The sequence below is a fragment of the Sciurus vulgaris genome (assembly GCF_902686455.1).
Source record: "Sciurus vulgaris genome assembly, chromosome: 1".
In the NCBI taxonomy this organism is placed as follows: domain Eukaryota; kingdom Metazoa; phylum Chordata; class Mammalia; order Rodentia; family Sciuridae; genus Sciurus; species Sciurus vulgaris.
Genome location: NC_136461.1, coordinates 137157575 through 137180086, shown reverse-complemented (window position 1 = coordinate 137180086; position 22512 = coordinate 137157575). Strand labels below are relative to the sequence as shown.

The following is a 22512-nucleotide window of genomic DNA, read 5'->3' as shown; positions in this document are numbered from 1 at the left end:
TAATTATCTATTTCTGGGGTAAACATAAAAGCACTTGAAAAGCTGTGTGTGTGTGTGTGTGTGTGTGTGTGTGTGTGTGTGTGTGTGTAAAGGAAACGTTTTGGTAAGATAGTAATGATGTGAATCAGTTTATAATTTTGAAATAGTCTAGAATATTTTCTACTTTCACACAAAGTGAATTAATCAGCATTTGGTACAATGCATTACCTTCTCACATTTTTTTTCAATGATAAGTATAGCACCTTTTAAATTTTTACTTGAATTTCCTCTTTTGCTCTGTTTATTTTCCCAGGGAAAGCAATGCCATGAATACTGAGATTTGTATCAAGGATTCCTAATATCACACACAAGTATAGACTTAAAGGACTTAAAAAACCCGATTGTTCACACACTTGTAATAATGTCTCATATCTTATAAAGCTGCTTTGAAAACCCACAGATCTTTCTGTACTTAAAAAATGTAAATGACTTTTTTGCCCATGGGGAGATTAATAAATTCACTAAGGTGAAAAAAATGAATTCAGTCTTCCCCAGTATGAAAATTGCTCAAAGATTAATTTAGCCTGTTTAATTCAGCTCTCAAATGTTTCTCAGAGCTCTAAAATATTTTTCTACCTTCATTGCACCTGGGGCATCAATTTGATTATTTTTACTCTTGATTTTAATGTATCTACTTTCTTCTATATCAAGCTATTTTCATTTTCATTCAGTTCATTTTACCCTTGGTTTCTTTTTTATTTTTTTTTTTCCAGAAGATTATTGCTATTCGTATTTTGCTGATGATCCTTCTAATGTTATCTTAGGCACAAAGTTAGAAGGACCTTGTTATGGGGCACTCTCCCCTTACTCTTCTAGTCTCAATTCTTTCCTCCCATAGCCAAAAGTACACATCTTCAGCATGGATAAACATGCAGTTTGTTCAATACTTAACACAATGCTTTTTCAGGGAAATGCACATTCTAAGCTAAGGGAATCCATAAATAATCTTTGCAAACCTTTAATAGTAACCTGCAGGCCTCCAAGATCTCATAGTATTTACTCAAAGTGAATACTGACTTGGTCAAATTCTGCATCCCTTATGTATGTTTTTTTCATAAAAAAAGTACACTTGACTGTCACATACTATTTCACTACCTAGTGTAAGGAAGGATAAGTTGCTCTGTGGCTATTATTGCTCAGGAGGTCAAAGCTTGGCAAGTTTCTTTTTATATAATCATCTCCAACCACAAAATATCATGTTATTTGAAATTAAGATTCTCTTATTATTTCTTTCTTTTCTTCCCTTGATATTATACTAACTAGATTTTCTTGGGAAACATCCCAGAATTTTATTGTTTATTTTGTAGCTCATGTGTAAAATTATTTGTTTTATGTCTTTCACGATCATATAAACATTCACATATATTCAGATATATAAAATATATACAGTAAAATATGTGTATATGTGTGGTATACATAGTAATGATGAATAATTTCATTTTGACTTGAAATAACAGACATTTGTGAAAATAATGAGAACTAGTACATTTTCTACTTAAAGAGATAAATCTTAATAGAAACATTCACTTTGGTGAGGATGACTTTGGAAAATAATTGGTTTGCTAAAAAAGCCAGTATAGTGTCTTGCCATTTTTACTGCACTTATTTTGTTTGACTTAATAAAATATATCAATACCTTCAATGGGTAACTTTAGAGAAGGGCACATATTTTATTTTAAAATTTTGTTAAATTCAACATGTTAAGGTTGAGGGCATTGAATGCTTCCTCAGTGTTCCACTCAAGGCATGAAAACTGTCCGATGGGACTTTTAACTCCAAATCTGTGACCTTACCAAGCTGCTGTGAAACAAAAGACTGTGATTAAATTACCATCCATGGAAACTTTGCTTCAGGTTGTTTCTAACCGTGCATTTTGCATGCTTAATTCCTGGGGGGAAGTGAAGATCAGTGGACAAATCATTAAAGGCTGCAAGCACACATGCGCACTTGCGCAGGGGTGGGCAACAGGGGGTTAGTGCCTTGACTTTCCTAAGTTGCACGTGACCACTGTTCATTAAGTGGGGGGAGGGGTCATAGCAGAGAGGACATATCCTCAGGCCAGGTGCTTCTGTTTACTGGGCACAAGATCTGCTTTTTGCCTCTGCTAGCGAAAAATGAATTCAAATAGTGAGAAGATACCATTTCAATAAGACTGGGAATAGATGCAACCCATAAACTGTCTCCAGACTACAGAATAAGTGAAATGTTATGACAGGAGAAAATATCTGTTGGCAACATAGTTTGACTCGTATTTCAAGAGCAAAATTGAAACCACACTTCTGGAGGGTACAGACGGTGACAACCGGAAAGGTGCTCTGAGCAGCTACTATTTCAGAATGTGTTGTGCAGACCATCCTGGACCCAATGGCTTTCATGTGTGGGACAAATATATCTCAGGAGGAAAAAGCAATTTTGCTCCTAAGTTCTGGGTTGGGCAGCTGAGTGGAGGAAGGGTTGAAATAGATAAAAACACTAAAGTAAGACAATGTATTCTTTGAATCAACATTAATATTATACTAAGAAAACATCACAAACAAAATAGGGCTAAAACCAAATAATTACATAAGAGAATGTATATTCATTTAATGTTTTATTGTTCCAGATCATGTATAGCTAAATTATTCCTAATCTTTACATCATCTTCTGTTTTCCTCCCCTAAAAATTAGTAAATTATTTTGAATCAAAGTCAACATCTCTTTTATGTTAATATCAAGCTTAAACAAATTTCCAGAGAATGAAATCCCTGAGCAAAAATGAAGGTAACAATAAAACCTAATGTCGATTTTTTTTTCATTTTCCATTTTTTAAATTTCTTTTTTATTTTTCCATTAAAGAGAAGAGTAATGGTTTCTAAAAAGTATAATATCATATTTGTTTTTTAGGCACAAGTGCCTGGAAGCCTTGTGCAGTGATAATTTCTCATGATGTACTTTTAGGTTAACAAACTTTGGATAAAAATTCAAATTCTCAGATAATAACTAACTGTGATTGGGCTCATTGCTAATGAATTTATAGGTTGTAATCACTGAGGGTCAAAAAACACTTAAAGGTCTCTGAAGCTGGGTTGTGAAAGTTATTTTTGGTTCAAAGGAGGAAGGTAAATAAAACATCTCTTACTTAAGAAGAACTGTGCTCCAGGAGACTTCTATCAACTGTGTCCCAGGGAACCATAAGGGTCAGGACTTTCCGGTTCCCCCACACCCACCCCACTATAATATGCTGGCTCAGGCTAGGTGTGTAAGGAGTGCATCTTTGAAAGAGTGAATGCATATGCACAAATAGAGCAGACAATGGCTTCTTAATGTATAGCTGAAGATCTTTTCTCAGGGTTCTAGAACCTTACATTCAAGTGTAACTGTGTGTTTCTTTTAATGTTTTGCAGAAGAATGGCACCATTTGGGAAGATGAATGTCCTTTTCCAAATTTGCTCTTTCTTTTTACTCCCATTCATCCATTCTCTGGAGCTGCTTCATTATCATCCTGGACTAGTTCTCTGTTCCTCGCCCAATTAGACACTGAGTCCTGAAACCTATATCCCTGATATCTTCACATTCATCAACCTTTTGTTTTTTTCCTTGGCACATTTTTGTTATCCTAATGACTTCCCACTCATGTTGCTATAATAACATCCCCGCTATCCTGGACGGTACCCTCATCTCCTCCCTCCTTCCACATCACTGTCAGAAGGATATTCTGAAAATGTAATCTGACTATGTCATCCGTCTGCTCAATTTCTGTATTATTTCCCTCCAAGATTTCAAAGTAGGATTTCATTTCTTTAGTACACAAGACCTTTCAAAAAATTAGTCTTCCTCTACCTCCAGGAGACCATCTACCATTGTGCCAGATACTCTTGTACCATTTCCTGTTATGTTCCATTTCTTTTGCTTTCATCTCTTTATACTTCTTGCTCTGTTTGCCTGAAATACTGAAATATGAGCCTGAATCTCTTGCCTTCCTTCTGCCTACCTTCCCATGGTTTGTTCCCTAGGACTGTTCAGTGCCACTCCTAGGAAAACATTTCCTCTTCCACAACTCTAATGTGATCTGTGTGGTTTATATGTACTCCTCTTAGTCTTGTACCACTCTGAAGATAACACTTTCCAACATCGTGCCTTAGTTTCTGCCATCTTGAACTCTTTGAAGACAAGCATCTTTTTCTTCATCTTCATATTTACATAGCATATCACAGTATCCTACACATATTTGATACTCATTGCTTATTGAATGGATAACTGCACAAATTCATGGTTTGAACTGTGGAATTTAATTATGACTTGGACAGGCAGGAAACAAACATAATTCTGATAATGGACAATTTGGCTCTGACATATTGTGATTTTTCACAGATCATTCCCAATATTTAGATTTCAGTGATAAGATTAAAGGCATGCTATTAAAATAGTCATGATAGTAAAGTAAGGTTATAACTTTGGGTTTAATGTCCCAAGTTTAGTGATTGTTTTCATTAGTCTTTGGGTTTTATGTTCATGTGAAACTTGGACTAAACTGAGCTGCTTGAGTTTCATTATGAAACTAGAGCTTGTATCTCCTCATATTAAAACCTCAATTTAAAACTCAGCAGTTTCAGGGGATCATTTCATAAAATGTCAATTCTTGCAGTTTTGGAATTGAGTGACAGCCAAAAGTTTTAGCAAAACATCTGAGCAAAATTACTCACCAGTGCTTTGCAAGTGGTGAATAAAACATAGTAAGATGGAAAAGTGAAGGCCCCAGTTACATTATTTTAGCTATAAATTAAATGTGTTTTGGACAAAAATTCTCATCTCAGGAAAATTTCTTAGGACCTTAAAAATGCTCACAGGGCCATTTGAAATTTGTGATATGCCTTTTCCATTCTGGTTCCCTGTTTCCCTCAACTTGTCAGAGAAACTTTGACCCTGACCCCAGGTCTCCAGCACCCTCTCATCTATTTGTGATATCTTTTCTTTAAAAGAAAACTGATTTGAAATTACCCGGAGCCAATTTACCATGAGAAAAATAGGAAAATTGCTTAACCTCCTGGTGTCTCATTTCTCTCTCGTTGTCTCTCTGATGAAAGAGTTTATACCTGTTTAAGGTGCAATTCCATGTGGGTTATTTCAAGCTGAAAACCGTATTGATTATTCAACAGAAAGCATGGAAGAAAAAGAAAATTTTATTATTGGGCTAAATGTTTTTTATCCAGAGAACTTCATCTGTTAAATTTCAATGTAAAAATTTTACAACATAGTTGTATTTGATCTTCCGTGTAAATAAATGCAAAATTTAATGTCCTTTGTAATGCCTGTAGTACAACAGTGTATAAGTTAGATGAAACAATTTAAACAATTAATTTTATCTTTTGACACATTTTGACTTTTGTAATACTTCTCTCTTAGATTGCTCACTAGTTTTTGTTTTCCCACAGGAAGCATATCATTTAATATAAAGCAAATTATCTTTAAGGGGCATGGTTTACTCTGTTTGTCCAGTGTTATTCTTTCTTATTTATTAAATGTTGTTGGCACCTGAAGCAGTATTGGTTAGTACAACAAACTAGAAAGGAAGCCACAAAGATATTTTCAAGGAGGTACAATATGTGTTATATTACGTTTAAAAATTGCTATCTAAAAAAAAGTATCACTACAAATTAGAAGGGTATGTATACTTACAAATAAATTCACAAACCACTAAAATTCTTTGGGAAATTATTCAATATATTAGAAAATAATTTTTCCACACTTGTTAAGTATACAGGTGACAAAGACAATTATACAATTAAGCACTGTAATAATGGGCACATTAACCCAGAGCTGTTTTTAAGAGTGCCCTCTGGGTTTCTTTTTAAAATCAGTTTGTTTCTCATCATCATCACTTTCACTTTGAAGTAATAAGCTATTTAATCTGTGCTTCTTTTTTTTTTACCTGCAAGGTGGCATACTGCTGACAACTACTTGTCATCCTATCAAAGATCAATAAATTGCAGATTTGTCCTTGCCTTAAAAAATTGCTATCTACATTTCATTCTTCTATTAAAAAGCATATACATGGTCAGGTGAGATAGTGCATGACTGAAATTCCAGCTCTCAGGAGGCAGAGGGAGGAAGATCTCAAGTTCAAAGGCAGCCTCAGCAATTTAGCAAGATCCAAAGCAACTCAGTTATACCTGTCTCAGAATAAAACAAAACAAAACAAAATCAAAGCAAGGGGTGGATGACTCAGTGGTAAAGCAACTTTGGGCACTATCCCCAGTACTTCCCCCACAAAAAAAGACAGAAATGATCATTTTCCTATGAAGACCATACACTGATGTCTGATTTAGATGCTATTTAACTTCTATGAAATCAACTGTTTTAGTTGGGATTCAGCAACTGTACCAATAACTTGAAATGATAAAATGTAATGTATCTATACTCACCCTATTGTACAATAGAACACTAAAACTTATTTCTTCTATTTCACTGTAACTTGGCATTCATTGATCAACATTTCTCCAACTCTTCCCCTCTCTTCTCTTCCCAGGCTCTGGTAATCTGTATTCTGCTTCCAACTAAAATGGAATGGGGAAAAATGGAGGAAGTACAACAACATAATAGTTACTTTGTTTTTGGTGTGACTATTTTAATCACATCCAACAAAATATAATGAACAAACAAACAAACAAAAAAAACAGAAGATGAGCATGTCAGGAGAGGTGAGGGATAAATAAGCTGGAAGATATTAGAAGAAATAATGACCAAATTTCTCCCTATTATAATGCTAATAGAACTCTAACCTACCTAGTCAGGAAACTGGAATAAGCAAAAAGAGATCCACAAACAGCCATGAAAAGTCAAAACGCTGAAGGTTAAAGAAAAGGAGAAAATCTTGACATTAGTAAATAAAAAATAACTCTTCCTTTACAAGGAATCTGAATAAGATAAACAGCTGACTTCTCAGTAGAGAAGTAACAAGATTAAAAATGTTCAAAGATAAAAGTTCTAAACCAAGATTCTTATATCCAGCAAATCAACCTTTCAAAAAATAAAGATGAAATAGTCATTCCCAGATGAACAAAACTTGAAAGAATTTCTTACAAGTAGATACTCCCTACAAGAAATACTGAAGGAAGTTCTTCAAACAGCAATGTGAATCCACATGAAGCAACAAAGAGAACTGGTAAGCTAATTATGTGATTATAAACAATAGCCTAAACATACTCTTTTCTTATTTCCTTGAAAACTTATGTAAAATACTATGAACATAATGTATTGCTGGTCTGGCCTATAATACAAAATGCAATATATTTTTAATATGATTGTTAATAAATAGAAAGGATGTGGGTGGGAGTGTAGGTGGGTTAATGACTACAGAACATAAATTAATAATTTATGTTTTAAGTTTTATAATGCTAATAGATGTAACATGTAATAATGGTACCATAAAACAGGAGAAAAGGGAGAGAAATATTTTATATGATATATTATAATCATTATACACTTATTAAGAGCACTAAATACTAAAAGAAAAACCTGACAAAAATAAAGCATAAAATAAAAAAATGAATAATAGAAGTAGAGTGTTATGAAGCCTACTTTCAAAAATACAGAGAGTACACAAAAGATCAACAACATCAACAAGGAAACACAATGAAGATGAAACATACCAACACTTCTGAGATATCCATAAGCAGTGCTTAAGAGGGAGATTCGCAGCTGTCAATGCCTATGTTGAAGAAGAAGAAAGGTTCATCAATAAGTTTACATTTCAGAAAGAAGAAAGTAAATCTAAAGTAAGAAAAAGGAAGGTAGCAATAAAGATGAGGAGGCATATTAATGAAAGAGAGAATAAAAAAAATAGAGAAAAATCAATGAAGTTAAAAACTGATCATTTGCCAAGATCAAAAAGCTAATGCACTTTTAGTCAGACTGATAAGAGGGAGAAGAAGGAAGGGACAGAAAATGTACCAATTAGAAAAAAGGGACTTGAATAACTGAATTTAGGGGAATAAAAATATTATAAAGGAATGACTAAAAAACTCTATGCAAATAATATATTAGATACTTTAGATGAAATGAAGATGCAAACTACCAAAATGACAAGAAAAGAAATGGATAATGTGAGAAGATCTATTTCTGTAGTGAAGAATTTGAAGTAGGAATCAAAAAACCACCCCCAAAGGAAATCTCAAGTCTCCAAAGGCTTCGCCACTGAATTCTACCAAACATGTACAGAATGAATGCTTGCATAAAAATGCGTTGGATTTATGAGCATTGATCTTGTAACCTACGACTTTATGGAATTCACTTATGAGTTCTAAGAGTTTTCTGGTGGAATTTCCAGGTTCCTCTAAATATATAATCATGTTATCAGCAAACAGGGATAGTTTGAGTTCTTCTGTTCCATATCGTATCCCTTTAATTTCTTTGGTTTGTCTAATTGCTCTGGCCAGAGTCTCAAGAATGATGTTGAACAGAAGTGGTGAAAGAGGGCATCCCTGCCTTGTTCCAGTTTTTAGGGGGAATGCTTTCAGTTTTTCACCATTTAGAATGATATTGGACATGGGCTTAGTGTAGATGGCCTTTACAATGTTAAGGAATGTTCCCACTATCCCTATTTTTTCTAGTGTTTTGAGCATGAAGGGGTGCTGTATTTTATCAAATGCTTTTTCTGCATCTATTGAAATAATCATGTGATTCTTGACTTTAAGTCTATTGATATGGTGAATGACATTTATTGATTTCCTGATGTTGAACCAACCTTGCATCCCTGGGATAAAACTCACTTGATCATGGTGTATATCTTTTTAATATATTTTTGTATGATATTTGCTAAAATTTTGTTGAGAATTTTTGCGTTGATGTTCATTAAGGATATTGATCTGAAATTTTCTTTCCTTGAAGTGTCTCTGTCTGGTTTAGGTATCAGGGTGATATTGGCTTCATAGAATGAGTTTGGGGGGCTTCGCTCCTCTTCTATTTTATGGAATACTTTGAGAAGTATTGGAATGAGCTCTTCTTTGAAGGTTTTGTAGAACTCGGCTGAGAACCCATATACATAAGTGATGAATCTTCAGAAAGAGAAGTTAGGAAAACTACCCCATTCACTATCGCATCAAAAAAAAAAAAATACTTGGGAATCAATCTCACAAAAGAGGTGAAAGTCCTCTACAATGAGAACTACAGAACACTAAAGAAAGAAATTAAAGAAAACCTTAGAAGATGGAAAGATCTCCCATGTTCTTGGATAGGAAGAATTAATATTGTCAAAATGGCCATACTACCAAAAGTGCTATACAGAGTCAATGCAATTCCAATTCAAATCCCAATGGTGTACCTTACAGAAATAGAGCAAGCAATTATGAAATTCATCTGGAAGAATAAGAAACCCAGAATAGCTAAAGCAATCCTCAGTAGAAAGAGCGAAGTAGGGGGTATCGCAATACCAGATCTTCAACTCTATTACAAAGCAACAGTAACAAAAACGGCATGGTATTGGTACCAAAATAGACAGGTAGATCAATGGTACAGAATAGAGGACAGAGACACAAACCCAAATAAATACAATTTTCTCATACTAGACAAAGGGGCCAAAAATCTGCAATGGAGAAAAGATAGCCTCTTCAACAAATGGTGCTGGGAAAACTGGAAATCCATATGCAACACAATGAAATTAAACCCCTATCTCTCACCCTGCACAAAACTCAACTCAAAATGGATCAAGTACCTTGGTATCAGACCAGAGACCCTGCACCTTATAGAAGAAAAAGTAGGTCCAAATCTTCAACTTGTTGGCTTAGGATCAGACTTCCTTAACAGGACTCCCATAGCACATGAAATAAAAGCAAGAATCAACAACTGGGATAGATTCAAACTAAAAAGCTTTCTCTCAGCAAAGGAAACTATCAGTAATGTGAAGAGAGAGCCTACAGAGTGGGAGAATATCTTTGCCACTCATACTTCAGATAGAGCACTAATTTCCAGAATCTATAAAGAGCTCAAAAAGCTCTACACCAAGAATACAAACAATCCAATCAACAAATGGGCTAAGGAAATGAACAGACACTTCACAGAAGAAGATGTACAAGCAATCAACAGATATATGAAAAAATGTTCAACATCTCTAGTAATAAGAGAAATGCAAATCAAAACTACCCTAAGATTTCATCTCACCCCAATTAGAATGGCGATTATCAAGAACACAAGCAACAATAGGTATTGGAGAGGATGTGGGGAAAAAGGTACACTCATACATTGCTGGTGGGGCTGCAAATTAGTGCAGCCACTCTGGAAAGCAGTATGGAGATTCCTTAGAAAGCTTGGAATGGAACCACCATTTGACCCAGCTATCCCACTCCTTGGCCTTTACCCAAAGGACTTAAAATCAGCATACTACAGAGATACAGCCACATCAGTGTTCATAGCTGCTCAATTCACCACAGCCAGATTGTGGAACCAACCTAGAAGCCCTTCAGTTGATGAATGGATAAAGAAACTGTGGCATATATATACAATGGAATATTACTCTGCCATGAAGAATGATATAATTATGGCATTTGCAGGCCAATGGATGAAATTAGAGAATATCATGCTAAGTGAGATAAGCCAATCTCAAAAAACTAAAGGACGAATGATCTCACTGATAAGCAGATGAGGACATATAATGGGGGGTAGGAGGGATTAGCGTTAGGGTTAGGGTTAAATTTAGGGTTAGGGATAAGGAGGGTGGTAAGAATGGAGGAAGGAAGGACTGTATAGAGGGAAAAGAGGGGAGGGAGGGGTGGGGGGGAAGGGAAAAATTACAGAATGAATCAAACAACATTGCCCTATGTAAATTTATGATTCTTAATAAAAAAAAACATAAAAAACAAAAAACAAAAAAAGAAATTAAAAAAAAGAATGCTAATGAGTGCTAATTCTTCATAAACTCTCAGAATTCATTTTAAGGGGCTAATATTATTCTAATTCCAAACCCAAAGTTATCTCAAGAAGACTTTACATCTCTTAGAAAATGGATTAAAAAATCCTCAACAAAAATACCATTAAATCATATAAAAAGAATTGTATACCTCCATAAGTGGGATTTATTCCAGGAATGCAGTTAGTTTAATGTTTGGAAATTAATTAACATAGCACTTAAATAGACTAAAAACACAAAACATGATTATCTCAAGAGACACAGAAAGAACAAATAAAAAATCCAGTACCCTTTCATGATATAAACATTTCACAAAGTAGGACAGAAGGTAATTTTCACACCTTAACAAGAAGAATTTATTAAAAAAACCCACAGCTAATATACTTGCTGAAAGGCCAGATAATTTTCCCCTAAAATTGTGAACAAGAAAGGATGTCTACTCTCATTTCCACATTTACCTGAGATTCTAGCCAAGGAACTTAGGCAAGAAAATTTAATAAAACCATCCAAATTGGAAATAAGCAAAACTATCTGTATTCAAAGATGACATAATATTCATATTAAAAATTCCAAGGAATCCTCTAAAAATTATTAGAACTATTACATGTATGTGGTCAACAAAGTTGCAAAATATTGGATCAAGTATTGAACTATTTTATTTCTCTATGTTTATAACGAACCACCTAAAATAAAATTTAGAAAAATATTCCACTAAAAATAGTATGAAAAAAATAAAATGGGAAAAATTTAACAAAAAGTACAAATCTCAAATCTCATTTGTGAAGAGCACAAATATTGTTTGACAAATTAAAGAAGATCTAACTAAATGGAAAAACATCCAATGTTTATGGATCAGAGAAATGCAATGCAGTCATATTCCCCCAATTTACCTACAGATTCAATGCAACCCTTATTCAAAACCCCATTTACTTCTTTATAGTGATAAACTGACTCTAAAACTCATATGAAATTGCAAATTACCTAGAATGGGAGAAAGAATATGGGGGAAACGATCTGAAGTATGAAGATTCCACACTTTCTAATTTCAAAATTCTCTATGAGCTGGGTGTGGTGGTGGTACACACCTGTAATCCCAGTTAGTCCAGAGGCTGAGGCAGGAGGAGCACAAAGGCCTACGTGACTTAATGAGACCCTGTCTCTAAATAAAATATAAAACGGGTTCTGGACGTGACTCAGTGCTTGAGTGTCCCTGGGTTCGATCCCTGGTACCCCTCCCCCCCAAAAAAAATCTGTGAAGCAATGGTAATGAAGGCAGCATGTCACTAGCAAAAAGACAGACAATGAAATGGAATGCAAAGTCTCTGCCCAAGTGTCTATGCTCAGGTGATTTTCAACAAGAGTTCCAAGACCATTCAATGGGGGAAAGAATAGTCTTTTCAACAATTAGTGGTACAACAACTGCACAGTCATGTGCAAAATTATGAAGTTGGGCCATTACCTGAATACTGTACAAATACAACATTAAATGGATTGAAGACCTAATTGTAGAGCTAAATCCATAAAGCTCATAGAAGATAACTTGCAGGTCTGTCTTTATGACCATAGATATGGCAAACGACTCTTAGTATACCAAGAAATACAAGCAACAACAACAAAAATAGATCATTTGTACTTCATCCAAATTAAAATCTTTTGTGCTTTAAAGGATAACACTCAAAGTAAAAGGACAAATGCAAAATGGAATGAAATATTTGTGAATCATGTATCTGTCAAGGGACTTGTATACAGAATGTATAAAGAAGTCTTTTAACTCAATAAGAGACAGATAGCTGATTTTAAAAATGGGTAAAACTCTATCTAGACTTTGTGTAATGGCAATGTATTATTAGTGCAGGTAACAGATACGTCAGTCTGGTGTGAAGTGTTGATAGTGGGGTATCGTATGCAAATGTTGAAACAGACAGAACAAATAAAAGAAATCTCTGTGTCTTCTATTAAATTTTGCTATTAATGTAAATTTCTCTAAAATTAAGGTCTGTGAAACTATACCTAATATCTAAATAGTATTTTTTTTTAAAGATATACAAATAGTCAATGAGCACATGAAAAGATGCTCTAATCCTTAGTTATCAGAAAAAGGCCAATCATGTTGCATATAAATTATATGGAAAGATATAACCACAAATACAAAGCTATGAAAACAGATAACACTTTTCAACTGGGGGCAACAAAAATTCTATCTTTGTTCATTAATAATATATTCAGGCAAGAGAATTTTATTAGAACTGTCTGAAAAACTGTTATATTAACAAACAGTATATATAGTCAGAGTAATAAGGGCTGAGTTTGGTATTTTGTGATGATGTTCTTCATGGATCTAGAACAGAGGGAACCAGAGAGTGACCACTACTAGTGTTTATAAAGCAGTGTCCAAAGAGAGATGCTCTTTGGAAGAGACAAATAGGAGAATCCTTAGAGAAATTCACTGTATCATGAAACAGAATGAGTAGATTAAAATTTTCCAGAGTCTATAATTAATAGCTATGCTCAAAGTAACTTTGGTCCTTACAATTTTCAAACCCCAATAGTTTGAAAGAGCAGTAGTGTCAGTCAATATCAGTAGTCTACTACTGGCAGTGTATCTGCTCTGGTATGAATGAATAAGTCAGTATCCAAGCAACCAGGGATGTGTGAACATGTAAAATTTTCACTTTTTGTACCACCTATTTCTGAGATAGATGCTTCACCTATACATACACACACATTTCCAATACAGAAATGCACAAATTATATGATGCAAATTTTATTATTCTGTACTTAGATAGGTCATATCCATTATGGCTAATATCTTCTGTAGAAAGGATCAATTAGATAAATCACAAACTTAAATTCTTTAATATCTATTATAAAAGAGAGTCATTTATCAACTCAAGTAAGACATTATTCATTGATTACAGGTGATGATAGGTTAATATTGATCATGTCTGAATCTCCATTCTGCAATGTCAGAAATGTGAAATTTAAATACTATCTTGTATTGACAGGCTGTAATGACTATAATGAAGGCAGAAAAAATATCTTAGTTAAAATGGAGAAAAGCTTATGTTGACAAAACAAATAATTCCTCTTATGAATAGAGATCAATGTTTAATCTTTAGCTATGATCTTTTTTATATTAGAGATTTTCATTAGAGTTTATTATTATTACAGTGGTTAAAAGGCATCATTTATATTAAAACAAATATAAAGGTTGTTTTCCCCCGTGCTATCACATCTGTAATAATCCCAGAGACACTCAATGATTTACTCATTTTCCCTCCCTTTACTTTTTAGACCCCAATAAAATAAAAAATTGGTTATCTAAAAATTGAAAGATAAACTTGCTAGTGATTAAAGTAGGCAAGAGACAAAAATATAATGAGTGGAGTCAAAAATAAAAAATTGACAGAAATTAGAGCTAGTGAGTTTTTACTCTGTGCCAGAGATAAACATTACTGTGTTTTATTTCTGACCACTGCCCTACCAGGGCACTCTGGACCAGATGGTGAACCTGCTTGCAGAGTTTAAGACCTTTTTCCAGATCCAATGGCTAATTAAGAGACAGAGTTAAGTCTGGATCTAAGTCCATCCATTCCCAAAGATTATGTTTTCTTTGTTAATTCCTACTCCTCTTGAAAGGGATCCTTCATTTAACCTCATAAACTCAACATTACAATCATTAAGAGTTTTTATTTCCTAAAGAATTTTAACAAAAGAAAAAACGATTTTAGAAAGACAGTTCAAATTTAAAAGTAAAACATTCTAAGCAAATCTAATGGAAAAGATTTTTAAAATCTAAAAAATACTACTTATACACAAGATGATGCTAATGATACATTTTTAAAAAGCAGGTGTAACAGATACACTGAAAGCAAAGGACATAAAAATGTTAAAACTAAAAGGGTAGAAATGTATGGCTCAGACAAGTTGTACCCAGATGGTGGCTTTTGTGGATATATTGATTTCAGACAAACACTTTTTAAGCAAAAGACATCCTTAGGGATAGAGAGAACTACATAATGATACATGGTATGGTGTACTGAGATGATAGAATTATTCTAAATTGTGTGCATTTAATAAAGAAAACTAAAATGTATTAAGATGATATTAATATCATGAAATAAAAGGAAAGACAGAAGTTGTTCCAGATTACATAAAATCAATTATTTTGTAATAATTTGCATGTTCTTGGATTTGATCCTAAAGCAAGAGAAAAAAAGACAATGTTATTACAAAAGACTTTATTGGCCTATTGGTGAAATTTAAATATGAATTTACAGTTCTTATTCCCTGAGTTTGGTAATGTTGTGGTGACAAAAGAGATATTTTTCATTTCCAAGAAATGCATGCTGATGTAATTAGAAGGGAAGAGGCGTGTTGACTGCAGTTAATTTGTAAATGGGTGAAAACACATGTACATACATTCATGGAAGAGGGTTAGAGGGAGAAGAGAGAGAGAAAGAGGTGAACAGAATAAATGTAGAAATAGTTAAATTTAAGGATGATGCTGCTACTTTATAGTGCATTGAATAGTATCCTTGAAAAGATATGTCCAAGTCTTTATAGCCAGTACTTGTGAATGTGAACTTATTTAGAAATAGAATCTTTGTAGGAGTAATTAAGTTATGGATATTGAGAAGAGTTCATTCTAGATTTAGGGTAGACCCTAATGCCTGGTGTTTATGTGAGAAGAAGGAGAGAGATATAAGGCACAGAGACATACCAGAGAAGGTCAAGTGAAGATTCATGTGAAGGTGGAAACAGATTCTTTGCTTGCTTTTCATTTATGTCTCCCTTAAGATCCATTCAAGGTATGCATATAATAGTAACTTTTATTTATTGCTGAATCATAGTCTGTGAAGAGGATAAAAAGATAAGCTAAAAATTGGGGGAATGGCTGTAATTTGTTAATTACATTTATAACAAAAGGCTTGCATAACTCGAAACTCAGCATCAAAAATGGCAATCCAATTAGAAAATGGTTAGACACAAACAGAAGTTTCACCAAAATGGAAAAATAGATGGCAAATAAACACATGAAAAGATGCTTGACCTCTCTTTTAGTTAGCTTTTCTCCTTGTTGTGACCGAAGATCTGATAAGAACATAGAAAAGTTTATTTTGGCGTATGGTTTCAGAGGTTCAGTAGATGTTTAGCGGGCCATAGCTCTGGGCCCAACCTGAGGCTGAGCATCATGGGGGAGGCATGGTGATGAAAAGGAGCTCAGGAAGTAGCAACAAGAAAGCAGACAGCGCTTTGCTTTCCAAGGACAAAATATAAATGCCAAAGGCTTAGACAACCCCAGTTAATATTTCCTCCAGCCACACCCAACCTGCCTACAGTTATCACCCAGTTAATCCACATAAGTGGATTGATACACTGATTAGGTCACACCTCTCATAATTAAATAATTTCACCTCTAAGCACTGTTGCATTGTCTCACACATGAACTTTTGTGTGACACCTCATATCTGAACAATAACACCATTAACCATTCAGGAAATTAAACCATAATGAGGTATCACTACATACCTAACAAAATCATTTGCATGTTACATGATAAAGATGTATTGCTAGATGAACAGTACCCATTCCCATTATCTCACGCTTGGTATGCTATTGCTTCCACCTTACAAGTAATTGTGATCTAGCATTTCATTTACATTTATGTTCTCAACATAAGGCCTTATGATTATAATCATTTTAGACAATCAATGCATTTTTCAAGTTGGCCAATTGTGCAGTAATTATTTTCTTTAGCATTCATTCTTTCATCTCTGCTTTTCTGTTTGGGTCTTATTTCCATCTTGTAGAAGCACATATTTTAGAATTTCCATTAGTGAGAGTGTGCTGCTGGTAAACTCAGTTTCTATTTGTCAGAAAATGTCTTAATCTATCTTTTCCAAATAACAGTTTACTGGAGTATAAAATTTTAATGCCCCCAACATTTTGAAGCTATTATTTCATTACCTTTTTGATTTTATTGTGCTTCCTGAAAAATCTACCTTGAATCTTTCATTCCTCAAATGTAAACTGTCTTTTAATTATGACAAATCTAATATCTTCTTTTGGTATTCCATAGTGTTACCATGATCTGTCCAGAATGATTTATTTTTGGTGCTATTGTAATAATTATTATTATTATTATATTTCTATTATTGGGGTTTCTTTGAAATTCCTGGACTCCATACTACATGTCTTTAGTTAGACCAAATTATTATTTTTCTCCATTATCATTATTCAGCTTTTCTGACACTTCAATTATCTATGTTATACAGGCTCATTCAATCCTCCAGAAAAGAGCAACTTTTCATATTGCTTATAAATTTGTCCCTTTGTGATAAATTATGTGAAAGATTTTGAGTTTTATTTTCTAGTTCACTGATGATTTTTTTCAGCTAATTCTTACCCAGATATAGTATGTAACCAAATCATTCAGATATTAAATACATTTTTTCACTTTTTCTAGATACTCAAATTTTCCATTTTTAAAAAGTAACATGTAGTTCTTATTCTATGCCTTATATACTCTTATTTCCTTGAGAAATACGCATACTTCCTATTGTATATATTTCTATATTCTGAAGTGTTAGCTATCAGTTTTTGCTACTCTTTTAACCCGACTCACTTTTGTTTATAGTAGCTGTTTCCTTAAGAGTTTTAAAAAAAATTATAGCCATGAGATTAATCATTAGAATATTATGTGGATTAAGTCCAGAAAGGAATTTTATTTACTCCTTTACTTATTTACAATAGTCTTTACAACTTTAGTGTACTTAGATAACTAAAACTGAAAAAATCAAACCCAACCTCAAGGAAGAAAAGGCTCACACTTTGAGTTTTCATTGTAGATCAGTTTTTATCCATACTTCAGTCAGGAAGACATGCTTCCTATGTTCAGCACTCTCTCGATATATCAACCAGGCACCCCTCTATAATCCCAGTGGCTGAGGCCAACCTCAACAATTTATCAAGGCCCTAAGAAACTTTGTGAGACACTGCCTCAAAATAAAAAGGGTTGAAGATGTAGCTCAGTGGTAAAGTACCCTTGGGTTCAATCCCTGGCGTCCCTCCCATATAAAAATTGACAGTTCATCAACTCATCACTACCTTAGTCAATGAGGAAGTCACATGATAATCACGAACATGTGCTCACACATAAATATAACATGCAGGATTATTTTAAGGAACTTACAACTTATTTAGGAGACAAAACTAACAATAAAAAATGTTTATAGGTAAATGGTATAATCATTCATAGCATATATAACTTTGTAAGGTGTTTATAGTGATATAGATTGTATGAAAAATCAAGTACAGTCAGTACAGGTACATTTAAAGGATATAGAAATTTGAAATATTAAGTCAAAAGACAAATATAATTATGGTAGGTTCATATGAGAAAAGAGAATTCCAGAGGAAAGCATGTTGAGCTAATAAATGAATCACCTTTTTTTTTTTTTTTTTTAAGAATGTTGAGGGCACAACTTTGAGAAAAATGTGACTTAACAAGTACTGGATAAAATTTCTGAGGTCACCTGAAAGTTAGACTTACTTTGCTGGTTGATGATTACAGCTAATATTGAGACTTTATCTTGTTTGGGATATTCTTTGAAACATTTTGGTCCTAAAAAAAATTCTGCGAGGTATTATTTCATTTTTCAAATGGGGAAAGTAGGACACAAGGAAGTTATATAATTAGCCCAATTTGACAATTACAAGTTGTAGGCATAGGATTGCTTATTTATTTATTATTTATTTAATGAAAGTCTAACACAGAATGTTTTCCAGTGTCTATAAATATATGTAGTTTGGTAAATATAAAATTCAGTTTTCTAGAAATAATTACAACTTGATATGAGATTAGACCTTGAAGGGAGACCAAGTACAAATGGAGGAGAAAATATTGATTCATTTGAAGGCAGGAAAAGGGTTTTCTTCACTTGTTTAAAGTACTTCTATGATTTTATTGCTGTGATTTGATATCCCATCCCTTCAAACACACAAACACACACAGACAGTCCTCATTTGGTAATCTACTTTCTTCTATGTATTCAACTTGACCTTCTCTAATTGCATCTAGGTTTTTTCCTATCAATACTAAAATCCATCACTCAATATCTGTGCATCCTATATGACTCTTATTTTCCAGATAGATTTCTTTAAAAACATCTCTGCAATTGCTCCTTCACTTTACCTCTATTTATTGACTGACTTCTCATCCTCCTGCTAATTGACTTTTAACCTAACCAGTTCTCTAAAATACCTCTCCCTGAGGATTATTTTGAAATCCAATCTCTATAGCTCATTCCTTTCCTCTCAGATCTTCTTGGAAGCAGGAGACATCAGTGATATCTTCTTCATTCTTGGAACACTCCTTTTCCTTTGCTTCCATGACATTAAATTTCCCCCCTACATTCTTCCTACTTATGTTCCTGAGGAGCTTTCCTTTTGCAGTTTTTCCTACTTCCACCTGCCTCTCAAATGTCAGTTATCCTCAGGGATTTACTAAGGATTGTCTTTAGTTTTTTTCAAAAATACCTTTTTCCTTGGTCAATAGTAAAATTCACATGGTTTCACTTTCTCAACTGTATTCTGAGGCCTATCTGGAGTCATTAGGTCTCTAGGGGTAGAACTTGTTAAAAGAAAGATTTATTGGAGGTGGGGGGCGGATTTTTAGGTTTGAAACGTTTTGGAAGATACCTGATGTTAATGTCTTATAGATGGTTAAAAATCTTTTTCCAGAGTCAGGGAAAACAGTAGGGCTATAGATATAAGTTGGGTATTTACATGAGAGGAAATCAAAGAAGAGAACATGGGAAATTCTTAAATTAAGGTTTAGAAAGACAGGACATGTCCGACGTCTTTCTCCTGGGCAAACCTTGGCGCAGGCTCAGTGGCTCGGGCTGTGGTCCTGCTGCCCAGCCTCAGGAAGAAGGATCTGACTCAACCCCTCGCCAGTCCTGGTCTTCTGAGACCTTACTTGAGTGATGCCCTGCTATTGAAATCTACCCTGGAAAGATCAGTTAGCCTAGATTTAGGTTTAAGGGGATTTCACACATCTTTTGAGAATCAAAATTCTAAAACTATTACTTTTACAACTTCAAATTCAGAAGGTATTCAACAGTCTTTGGAAACCCAAGAAATACTTGAAATAACAATCAGTCATCTTTCTAATCCAAACTTTAGGAATAATTCCATGGAAATTAAGTCAGCACAGGAAAATCCATTCTTATTCAGCACAATTAATCAAACAGTTAAAGATTTAAACACAAATAAAGAATCTGTTATTGCCATTTTTGTACCCACAGAAATTTGTACTCACAGAAAATACTAAACCTATAGTTAATTCTTTTATACCTGCCCCAAAGAAAGCATGGAAATGGAAGACATAGACACAGAAGACTGCTTATATAAGGATATAGATCACGGGGCAGAAGTTTTACAAATTGAACATTCTTATTGCAGACAGGACATAAATAAGGAACATCTTTGGCAAAAAGTCTCTAACCTACATTCAGAGATAACTCTTCCTGAGCTACAAGACCAACAAACTCTAGGAAGATTAAAGTATTTGGAAACTATTATAAGCCAGCTAAAACAAGAGAACTGGTTATCAGAAGAAAATGTTAAGATTATAGAAAACCACTTCATAACATATGAAGTCACTATGATATAAAGAGGTTTTAAAGCTATGATTTTATGTATGTTTTTTCTAGTTAAACCAAATTTCACATAAAGTGAACATTTTCCTATATAATGTTCTCATCTTAATGAAGCTACAAAAATGCTATTATGCATTGCATCTGTTCTTAAAATGCTCATTAATAAGGAAAAGTAGTTGTTGGGAAGAAAAGAAAAATAGTTATATTATTGGGTAGTTGCTCAAATTAACATATAGTGAATAAATAATGAGTCAGTCATAAAAAGAGAGAACAATGATATGGTCAAAACACTCCCAAATAGATCAGCCTGGTACTACCACTGGCATATGACTTGACTAAAGTACTTATCAACACTGAGCCCCAGTCCCTAATCTATAAAATAAGGGCCCTTACTAGAGAGCTCTAATAATCAGTTTCTTTGTAGTTCCTTCCCTTTGTTTTTATTGATACTTTTATTAAAACAGTTTTTCTATAAGATTATATATACTTAAATGATAGATGTTGGGGAGAATTTGATATTCACTGTTTGAATTCTCTGACCTTTTGGCTCTAGTTAGATATCTTACATAAAGGAAAATACTATTATAATTTTAATTCAGTTGAACTCAGCTTTCAGGAAAGATACTTTAAACTTGAAAGAATATATATTTCAGTACCTTATGGATAGCTGACCATCTTCAAGTCATTTAAGTTTTAACATCCTTATTTATAAAATAATATTTAAAACCAAAAATGTAATAGATTTATTTTAAATATATATATTAGAAATTATAATCTGTATCTATTTCTTAATAGGTGTAGCTTTTAAGGTATGTGCTTGTATCATTTTTTTAAAATCCAAAATAGTAGAGGAATACTTTACTGTATATTCCCACTTAAGTATATTTTATTAAAATTTATATGCAAATTATAGATAAGTGATGATGTCCTTAGGAAGACAAAGTTTTTCTCTTAGGAAAGAGAAGTGATGTGATATAAATAAAAATAAAATGTATATCTGCATGAACTAAGAAACATAACTGTAAAATCAAAGACTGTGGTAACATAAATGTGAATAATAGATGATATGTTCTCTAATATCTGTTAAATAAAAAGTACTATACTAAAAAAAAAAAAAAAGGAGAATGGGTATCGAGGCAAAACTGAACCTGTCCAAATAAATTGGATAGACTTAATGTTGAACTGAGTCCAGAAGATAAAAATGTAAGGGAAGAAAGTAATGGATGCAGATAATGGGGGTCGCAGGTTACAGAGTCTTTAGAGATCTTCAGTATGTGTAGAATGTTAAAAGTGTAATCTTCAAAAACGTAGTAGAAGCAAATAAGTGAATTATAGAAGGTCCACACCACTCTGTCTAGATGTTTGATCCTAAAGCAACCTAAGACACAGCCATGCCCTTTTATTTACTTTGACAAGAGTGCCAAGTACAGTGCCTGGTAAAAACAAGTATTTAATAACTACTTGTTTAATAAACAAATAATTGGATGATTACAATGCAAGGTGAAGGTGGAAAATAGGAAGGTGACTTCTGGGAGGGGTGTATAGTGTGAACGCTAAACATTGCATTTAAAAAGCTCAAATTTCAAATTCTAGTGTTCTGCAGAGGGTTTTTGCTAGTTGATGAAGGAATTCCTCTGAAACGTCAGGTGACAAACATTTTCAATCTTATATCTGAGAATCAGAGAAATGAATGATATTATCAAAAACCATGACTTGTCAAGTTCCTAAAATGAATAATTAATAGTACTAAGACTTTTACTTGCAGAGGTCTAATAGATCATAGTCTTTATGGAAATAACATCTCTCACCTATTATGACTCGGAAATTAAAAAGTGTCTGTGTGTGTGGTGTATTTAAAATGTTGGCTCAGATATGTTTTGTGTAGCTCAGATTTATATTAGGATATGTATTCATTTCATCTAAAATATT

General features: G+C 33.5%; 1 pseudogene across 1 annotated transcript in view; it reads left to right on the top strand.

Annotated features, from left to right (window-relative positions):
* LOC306654432 (THAP domain-containing protein 5-like) overlaps positions 1-20597 on the top strand; it is a 130192-nt pseudogene extending 109595 nt beyond the window's left edge. Inside the window, exon 2 of the transcript in view lies at positions 19761-20597. The product of the transcript in view is annotated as a THAP domain-containing protein 5-like (transcript). The remainder of the gene's footprint in view (positions 1-19760) is intronic.
* Positions 20598-22512: the final 1915 nt, after the last annotated feature.